Here is a 10,283-nt window from a genome sequence, read left to right as displayed (position 1 = left end):
TGCTAGGCTCCAAAGGTGGAGTTGAGGAGCTTGCCTTGATGGTGAGTTGGATCAACCTCAGCTCCTCAATCACTGCAGGTTTTCTCTCACTTCCCGTCTTGTGTGCCTGACGAAGGATGATGGTTGTGAGTATCGACTTTGCTACAATCTTCAAAATCTCTATGACCTTCTTTTTCTCTTAGTCTACCACCTATGCAGGAGGTAAGTCCTCCATCATCGGGTTTTCTTTCTCTTTTTAAAATGCCTTAGGCGACTTGTCCCCTTGAATTACCTATTCATTTTTAGCCTTTTCCACATTCGATCCTTCCATCATTGGGTTTTCTTGCATTTTTAGCAAGTCCTCAGGTTGGATATTCACTATCGTTGCTGTTGATAACTCTATCTTTGCCTTGACAACCTCGTGGGCTTCCTCATTGACAGTGTATTTTAATTGCCTCTTCTCTAGCTGTAACATTTCACAACATCTTAACATCTTTTCATAGTAGATCTTTGTTTGAGGGATTACTTAACACATTACATGTTGGCCTCCAATCTGAGTATCATGCCGTTGAAAGATTTCTAGCTTAAGGTCGCATCCGTAGAGAGGAAGAGAGGGATCACCGTTTGTCTAACTCTAATTTTTTTAGCGTAATCTCGAAGGTAGACTCTAATATAAAAACTCAATCCAGAATATAATCTTAAATCTAACCTAATTGAACATGTGGTGATTCACTCCATTGAAGGGTAAAAGACATACCAATGGGGCTACTAGCTGCGTAGATGTGAATGGGCCGCACTTCATAACACAATTTTAAATTTCAAATTCGTCGTTTGCTCTCTCTCTCTCTCTCTCTCTCTCTCTCTCTCTCTCTCTCTCTCTCTCGCGGCAGCAGCAGTCGAATATGCAGGTGGAATTGCTAGTCCGCATGGTCCATCTAACATAAATCTAGATCTAATTTAATCTTAAACTCAAAATAAACCTAAATTTAATCTAACCTAACGTAAATCTAAATCTAACATAAATAAACGTAAATCTAACACAAAATAAACCTAAATCTAATCTAATCTAACCTAAATAAACCTAAATTTAATCTAACGTAAATCTAAATCTAATATAATCTTAAACTCAACATAAACATAAATTTAAATGTAATCTCCTCGTCGGCTAGATCTTTAAGGTCTCTTGGGATAGTTTCCTACGACGTTAAAAATCTCTTCTTTTGGGGTGTGTGTGCATGTGTGTGGGTGTGTGTGTGTGTGCCAATAAAAAGAAGAAAATGGTATAACCTTTCTATCACCCAAGTGTGGTAGATTGGTTATGCCATTTCCCTCTTGAATAACAGGTCTTGAGTACAACTCCTCGTCGGCTAGATCTTTAAGGTCTCTTGGGATAGTTTCCTATAACGTTAAAACTTTCTTCTTCTCGAGTGTGTGGGTGGGTGGGTGCGTGTGTGCGCCAATAAAAAGAGGAAAATGGTATAACCTTTCTATCACCCAAGTGTGGTAGATTGGTTATGCCATTCCCCTCTTGAATAACAGGTCTCGAGTTCAACTCCTCGCCCGCTAGATCTTTAAGGTCTCTTGGGATTGTTTCCTATGACGTTAAAACTCTCTTCTTTTCGGGTGTGTGTGTGTGTGTGTGCCAATAAAAAGAGTAAAATGGTATAACCTTTCTTCACCCAAGTGTGGTAGATTGGTTATGCCATTTCCCTCTTGAATAACATGTCTTGAGTTCAACTCCTCGTCGGCTAGATCTTTAAGGTCTCTTAGGATAGTTTCCTACGGCGTTTAAACTCTCTTCTTCTTCTTCTTCTTCTTCTTCTTCTTCTCTCTCTCTCTCTCTCTCTCTCTCTCTCTCTCTCTCAAAAACACAATGTGTGTGTGTGAGAGAGATAGAGAGAGGGAGAGAGAGAGAGAGAGAAAGAGGGGAAGGGAACATGAGAGAGAGGAGAGGGAAGGAGCATACCTGGCTCTCCTTCCTCTCCTCGTGTATGTGTGTGTTTGTGTGTGTGTGTGTGTGTGTGTGTGTGTGTGGAGAAGAAAGAGAGAGAGAGGGAGAGCGCGGGTTACCTTTGCTTGCTTGAGCGCCGAAAACTCAGATCTGAGATCTGAGTTTTTGGGCGCTCTCAATTTATTTTTCACCCCTGTCGGCGTTGCTATGAGCGTCGCTAAGTTACAAGTAAACTAGCGACGCCGTGGGTTTTCACTCTTGAGCGTCACACTGCGAGCGTCGCTAATGTGAAGTACCTCTTGTAGTGTATGCTATTAGTATACAGACTTGGGGAAACTTACCAAGATGTCTGCAACTTTTTACATTACAAGAGGGTGTATATGATACATACGCTAACTCACTCGAGCAGTACATATGGCTATGAGCCAAACTGGAGCAAGCTTCTTACTTATAGATTACTAGAAACCTGGTCACAAGTGGGCGACAAGGTTAGTAAATTTTAAGTTATGCTTATCTATTCTGTAATTTAACCTTTTATTTGAAAAAGATTTTTCAACTATGCAAAGCAAAGTGCTTTGTCAGTTTTCATGCGAAGCAAGGCTTCTCTTATGTGCCAAAGTTTTATCGATTGACTTCAGATCAATGATAACGGCACACATCTTTGGCACTACATGAATATAAGTTCAGAGTTTATACAACGACACGCTGTGATGTATCCATGCTAGTGTAATCGTGTAAGGCACGTATACTAGAAGCTCACATGGTTGAAACTGTCATTGAAGCCAAGGGCTTATTATTCTATTTTTTGCTAGGTATGCATGGCATACTAGTACAATGGACATACGACACCCACCATTGCATACGCTTCCGCTATAGCACTAGCTACTCTGTCAAGGACGAGCTTAGTTATTGATGTTTTAAAACATTTTGTGTTTATGTTTATTCACAGGTGGTGCCATACATATGCACCCTGATACGCTCATGATCACATACAGGGTAAGTGAGTCAAGATGTGACTCATGGTACCTCTCTCTCTATGCGAGCGTGGTACAAGTACACTATTGTACGCTTATAGGATAAGCTGCCACATAGCCATTGTTTGCACATAGGCATACGAAGGGGCCATACAATACAGTAAAATAAGGGATTTTTCTCATCCTAGCATTCTCCCTCTCTCTCTCGATCCTAATTCTCTACAGAAAAGGTGAAATTAGGCATAATTTTACTAAAATCTTTCTATGTCGATAGGGTAACAGGAAGGACTAAGAGACATTTGTGTTCAAAAGGCTAAGAGCACCCTATTTTAGAACGGCTGAGAGACACGGTTGAGAGCCATTTGTTTTTAATCCATCAGTGATTGCTTTTAAGATCGAATAATTCTATCCAGTTGAGTGCCCATCGATTTAATGGACAAACAAGAGTCTTGCCATTGCTAAAAAAAATTGGGTGTTATTTTAGCACTACACACTTTGAGTGCGAAGATTAAATTGAGTTTTTGAACGTCTTAAACTCGTAAGGACTTATCTCTACCAAGGTTTATAGATAAAGCCAACATTTCAGACAACACTACTATTCATAAAAACCCAAGATTATGGATTTTTGGGTCTAGAAAAGATCCAATTGTGAATAGGATTCCAACTTGAGTGGATCTTCTATTTTATCTATAGCACTAAGAGTGTCTTTACGAATACAGTTTTTAGGTAAGACTCAGCTTATGATTACTAAATCACTTATTGAGTGTTGATGGTGAATTCTTGGGACCTTCACACTTGCAATTTCAAGGAAAGAAGTCCACAAGCTGCCAAGGGGTAGTGGAAAATTTCAACTTCCAAAGTTGACTTCAGTTACTATTGGTTGCTAGTTGAGAAGTTTTCCTGCAAAGGTCTAACCACGGGGTTTGGCAATGTAGATTTGAACCAAGGGGTTTGGATTGCAAAGATAACACCCAGGGTTACATGTGCAATAGTACTTGAATTTCACTAATTTTCAATTAGTGTTCCTAGGCCTTTGCAGGCGGGAAATTTGGGTACGTGCATTTACCTACAGGTAAGTAAACACTATGTTCAACCTCCAGGTATGCATCTAATTTGGTTTTGTTTTTGAATATTCTTTGTTTGACTTTTTCAAATCGGATGAATAAGCTTGAATGCTTTCATCCATTTTTGCTCTTCGGAGAGATGACAAGGTCATGTAAGAGCTAATAAATTTGGGATGTAGCGTCCAAAATAAAATTTTGCTTTACGCAGTTATTGACCCAGAATTTGATTTGGCACATGTTGTCACATGGGATACAACATGGTCTAGGAACTCAAGGAGTTTGGTTTAGCCAGTGTGGAGTAAGGATAATGAGGGTCCCTCTCACTCATGTCACTGAGTGTTTACAATTACCTCCACACACAAGTATATCTAGTACTTGAAGGATATTTTTTTACCGGATATCCTTAGTTGAGGCATATTCCACATGTGGAGAATATGAGTCTTTGGGACTGACATTGGCGCCGCTATCTCAATCATGTGCCACGACGAAGTACCTACGTGTCATGAACAACTTCAATGGCAAAAATTTGTCAGATACTTAGAACCACTTGCTAAGTTACAAGTATTGTTAAACAACTCTAACGGATGGTTGTCTATACTTAACAAGGCTATGTGTTGTTAAATGGGCCCTAGTGTTTAGCAAAGGCTGATTTGGAGCGGCTTGTATATTCCTCACATTAATTGCTTATGAAGCATTTTGCACTCTATGTGAAGTATCTCTATAAGATTACTTTTGGATGTACCAATCACCAATAGAGGTCATGGCTCGGTTTGGGTGCTTGTGGATCATTTAAGTTAACGAAGATGTTATTCAGGACTTTGTTGATTCCTCGCAATGTTGTACGACATTGTGATCCCCGTTACCAATCATTTTGGGTGACTATGTGTAAACCATGGGAAACACACCTCAGTATTTTCAGTTATCCAAAGAGAATAGGCAGATTACAAGTGTAATCTTATGCTAAAGAATATGCGAAGAGCAAACGTTAGCACGAAGAAATCCAATTAGCAAGCATTATCGCTCTAGTTGGAGTTTGTTTACCATAAGGTAAAGCATGTTTATGACTCGGTTTAGTCCCTTCATGTTTAAGTAAGGTTCTCAACTTTGAACACTAGTTATGGTGGGGTTGTTTATTGATACGAGAAGATAACAAGTCAAGGACTTAAACTTGGTTGGTGAGTTACGTCAGCAAGTTACTTTCATGGAAAGTAAAAAGAGGTACTCTTTTGGGTACATCTTAGTTGGGATAACTCGTTTGGCATACTCAAGTGAGTTCTAAATAAAGTTTACACACTATGTTGGTAATGGGTTGGTTACACAAGACGGTTGCAAAAGGACAACAATGTCAAAAATCAAGGTGTTACTCTTGGTTTCATTGAACTTCCTACTGAACTGTGTTTCGGTACAACAGACAGCTGGATCCTTGAAGGATGCCACTGCAAAAAATATTAGTTCTGAAGATACAACCACTTTTCTTTTCGAGGACAAAAACGCTTCTCCAAGGGGGAGTTATGTAATGCCAAGGGCAAATCCAAGAGAGGTCAAGGAGAGGCGGGCCAAGAGCCGTGGCTGCCAGTGGAGAAGGTATCCTAGGCCAAGAGGGCCATAAAGGGAGGTTGGGCGGAGGATCTAGTATGGCAGTTCTAGGGTTTCTCACATCAAGGGGGTGATACCATTCACTTTTTCTCATATAGAATCCTTAACCCCAAAATATATTTACTTATCAATTCAAACTTTCCAATCGAAGCCATCAAACTAAATGTGAACTCTACATTCCAGGTCAATTGGTGAGAGTTCTCTAATTCACCCTTGGTTCAAGGTCACTCACACTTTTTCCCCGATTATGATTGAGCACAAACGTTATTGCGTTCCTCTAAGTTGAGTGTATTTACTAACTACACGAATATCTCCTTCCCAAGTTTGATCTCCACTCCATTGATCGGAATCCCTTTCCTCGTTCTTGACTTAACTTAATGAACAACTTAACTTTTTGGCCAATAAGTTTACCCTTTGCAATCTACCCTCCCACCAAACCATTTGATAAATGCACCTTTCCAAGGTAGTATTATGATACTATAAAATAATATTTCAATCATGTCAAACCAAGAATACATTTTAAGCATTTGAAAGCAACATGCAAATTGTTGCATACTCTTGCAAGTGTGCATTTATCAAATCGTTCTCACCTTTTTCCTTTATAAACTATTTTACTTTCTTTTTCTTTTATTATTATTGAAGTTATCATCTTTCAAGCAGTCACATGTACTTCTCCAGACATATCCCTATCCTCGTCCCAGGACTCGGGTATCTTGCTGCCTTCGCCACTTGTGGAGGTGGTGCTTTACACAATTTCCAATTTTTATTTTTGTTTATCTCATTTGGAAAAGGCTTACAAGATTAATCTACTCTATATTCCTTTTAGATAAATATTCCGAGAAGAAGACTTGAAGAAGAGCAAAGGTCCGACTGATGAGGACAATTGCAAAATAGTCCATTTAGGTTCCTAGCCTTTCCAAGGCTCCATTTTATCAAACAATTCGAAGAGTTTCTTAATTAAATCACATCTCCATCCCTTATCCGATCTCTTGTTGGATCCATTCTCCTTTCTCCATTTCTCGTCGGCATTAGGCTGACCCGGACTCAACCGATTTCCAGACGCATTCGCGGGTCCTCCCACCCGACCGGGACTCACCCCCATCCAATCCCAATTATAGGACCTTCAATAAACCCGAGCTCAAAATATAGACTAACGATTATCAGTCCTATCCAGAAATGACCATCCCCCGCTGGATCCCACAAGTAAACACCTAAGCCGACTTTTTTTCAAACATGTAAAACAAATTTCACACTTAAAAATTCTATGTTATACTAGGGCTATCCACGACATGATCCTAGTTGGAATTTAGATTAAGTTCATCGAATTATAATCCCTTAGTTCCTATTTCCTTTTAATGTCTACTCAAACAAGACCTTAAGAAAACAACGAGTCTCTCGGGAGGTTTTTGTCTCAACGTAAGTTTCAAGTTAATCCCATCTTGGGCGAATCCCATTTTTTTCTTCGCATCATTTGCCATCCATGGAGCATCTCCATGGAAGCGATGGGAGCTTTATGTTCAAGCAACATGTCATCACTTTCGTGAAGCTATCCCCTAACTCCCCCCCTCGTAATTGCAAACAAATTTGTAAGTAGATAAACTTGAAATGAACAATGAATATGCTCTCTACAATGGCCTTTGCTTTGGTGTGAACCATGAGTTGTAAGCACAAAGCTTAAGAATACACCAACTTACAATCTTAAGGAAAATAGTTATAAAACTCCCTTTGATTGATTATGCAAGATTAGATAATTGTCTATGCAAGAATAGAATCCTTCGATGAATGGTAGTGTACGAGCAGAATGCGAAATTCCTAAGAGTGTACATGTTGGCGTCGTGCAAAATGCTCATACAATGGAGTATGAATGATTAACAAATTCTTCTTTAACATGGGATTTAGGCTTATCTCTGCTTCCGTGGAGAGGATTAATCACATAATTAGAAGAGGTTTAAATATTTGGGATTTTTCAATTGACAAGAGGGGAGATAACCTTACTTGGAATGAGAAACTCATTTGATTATGATAAAATTACCCTTCAAACTCAACTTTCTCTTGAGAGAATTAGATATTAACTTAATTATATCTCTAAAAATTCTTACACACATACTTTATAGAGATGGAGAAAAGAGATTCTATTTCTTCATTTAACTTGAATGCATAATCAAAGAAAAATTTGTGAGCGTGTCATGAAAGAATTTCATTTTGGAGAAATTATAATGCCTCTTTTGAAAAATAAGATTAGTTCCAACTCTAACACAAAAAATTTCCAAAACTCAATTTCCTTTGATTTATGCCATTTATCTTTATTAAGTGATTTAGATAAGAGAAAATAGTAACTTAAAAATCGATAAGAAATTGTTACGGGGGTTTAGGGGTAAGTATAGATATTAGTCACCATTCATCATGCATACTATTTAGATAAGTATGATGTCCAAACACCTATGGATAAAGAAAGTGCTTTCTACTCTCTCTAAGTAATATTAGCTTGGTACTCTAAAGAACTTGAAATAATCGAACTTGAAATAACATTGTAGTTAGTGGTTAGTAACATTGTTAGTCAACAAGCAAAATTAATAATTTTGCTCTTCTAGAAAGATTGCTTATGGAAACATGAGAGCTTAAGCATGAGTTGACTTAGAATGAAAAGTAACCCAATTTTGTTTTAAGATGTCCAATAGCATGAAAATGACAAGAAAACATTACCTTGTGTATGTAAGGGAGAGTCTTCTCTTTGCTTTGGGGGAGTATTGAAGAAGCTTGTTGACGTAGTCATCTCTCTCTCTGTTCGCCTTCACTTGAAGACCACCAATTGCGCTACTTGGAATGAGGCAAGGGAGATTCAAGCTATGGAAAATTTGAGGGTTATAAGAGAGGAGAGGGAGAGTGTAATGAGAAGAAGAAGATCAAATTATGACAAACTTGATTAGGGTTTTGGCCATGGCTTCTCTTGGAGAGGAGGCGTGTGTAGGACGTGTGTGTGAAAGTGGCTTAGCTATGGCTTTCCCAAGCTTACTCTCAAGTTTGCTCCTTGAAAATGAAGGAGAGAAGTGATGAAGGAGTAGAGAAGGCCTCTTTTTATGTTTATTTTTTATAAGAGCCTTCACTAATCTAGATAGTGTATCTTCCTTATAGATAAGTTCTTTTTACTTTTCTTGATAACTTATCTTGCTTTTCAAAAGTTTTTCAACAAGTTACTTACTCACCTTATTCTTATCTTCTCTTTCCTTTTCCTTATGCTGATTTATTGAAATGAAAAGGTATTTTTTCATGCATTGGTTATGTCCATACTCCCATGGTGTAAACCGTAAGTGTCTCATGAGGAAACTTTGATGCTTGGATTCACCGTGAATTTACTCGAACATTTTTTTTTGTTTTTGTTTTTTTGAGAAGTCGATGGTTTAGATGCGTTAGGCAAGAGTAAGGGCTAGGAAGAGGCCCTTACATTGATCCTCAATGAGAGGGTTTGATGCCACAACCCAGTGTGGGAACCAATGATCAAGACAAATGGGATCAAGGAACTGATGCCCTGTAAACAGGTTGACACTATGCAAAAGTCCTTGAGGGGGTCCCCATCGGTGGCAAGGATGGGGCGAGGATGGGACATGCACTATAAGCAACAAGCAAGCTAAGGACTATGAGGCTGAGTGCTGTTCTAGTTGTCATGCTAGCTAGCGTTGTGTGATCAGTGAGCGAGTGCGTATAATTTCACATTGTGTTTACTTGGTGGGTGTTGTTGAGATTGTTGGCACTTGGCAGTGGTTGATATTGTGTGCATTGATTAATGCCATAAAAGTGACACAAGCACCATATTTTCAAAGCTATGCCAGCCTCAACACCTTGCTTTGGGCCAGGGATTTCATCAAGGGAAATTGAAGGATGGTTATCGAAGAGCATTCAGTAAACAAAGCTAGCTTGGGCAAAGGGGCCACAATTCATGGGGAGGAGAGGGTGTGCTCTGCAATGGCCATTCCAGCTGGTTGGGATTCTAACTTGTCATAGAAGGAGAGAGGAAGCTGAAGGCATCGAGGAGTCGTCAAGCAAGGAGGAAAGGATTAGGCTATAGTGTTGAAGGGGGACCAAGAAACAACGGTAGAAGAAGAGCTAGCACAAGATTTTTGAGGAGATAAGTGGATCGTAAGGAGGAAACTCTCGAGCTGAAACAAGGGTGGTGGACATAGTGCTAAAGAGGAGGGCTCCTCAATTGGCAAGAGTTTTTTCTGATAAGGCAGGAATGCCCAATCTCACTAGCCTAGGGAATTGGACTTGATGTGGACGACTTTGAGTAGCACAAGATTGGGTTGAAGGACCGAGTACTTCCATGGATAGTGTAAGGAGATCAAGAATTCACTAACTACAAGCTACAAGCGCTAAGCGACAGAAGCTTGCCACACTCGTCTATGGAGTCTTTGCATCTGACTGCGGACCTAGAGCCACGTAGGATCCACTATTCCTCTTGCATGTAGCTAGTGAAAATTAGGATTGTTCACGCCAAAGCTGGGAAAGTTTATTGTCCCTCCTTAGCTACAGATGCTCCTTGAACTATGGCTTAGCTCTTTGCAAATGTTCTAATTGAAGATGTCAGAATTAGATGAATAGTACTATGAATGATATCAAGGGCGAGAATCAAGCATTATGTTTCACCAAGCAGCTATCTTATGAGCTAAAGGGCTTACATTTTAATTATTGCTAAGGTAATGATGATGATGATTCTACAAGGCA

The sequence above is a fragment of the Adiantum capillus-veneris genome, chromosome 11, assembly GCF_014529385.1.
Source record: "Adiantum capillus-veneris isolate H3 chromosome 11, ASM1452938v2, whole genome shotgun sequence".
Lineage (NCBI taxonomy): Eukaryota > Viridiplantae > Streptophyta > Polypodiopsida > Polypodiales > Pteridaceae > Adiantum > Adiantum capillus-veneris.
This window is presented reverse-complemented; position numbering follows the sequence as displayed.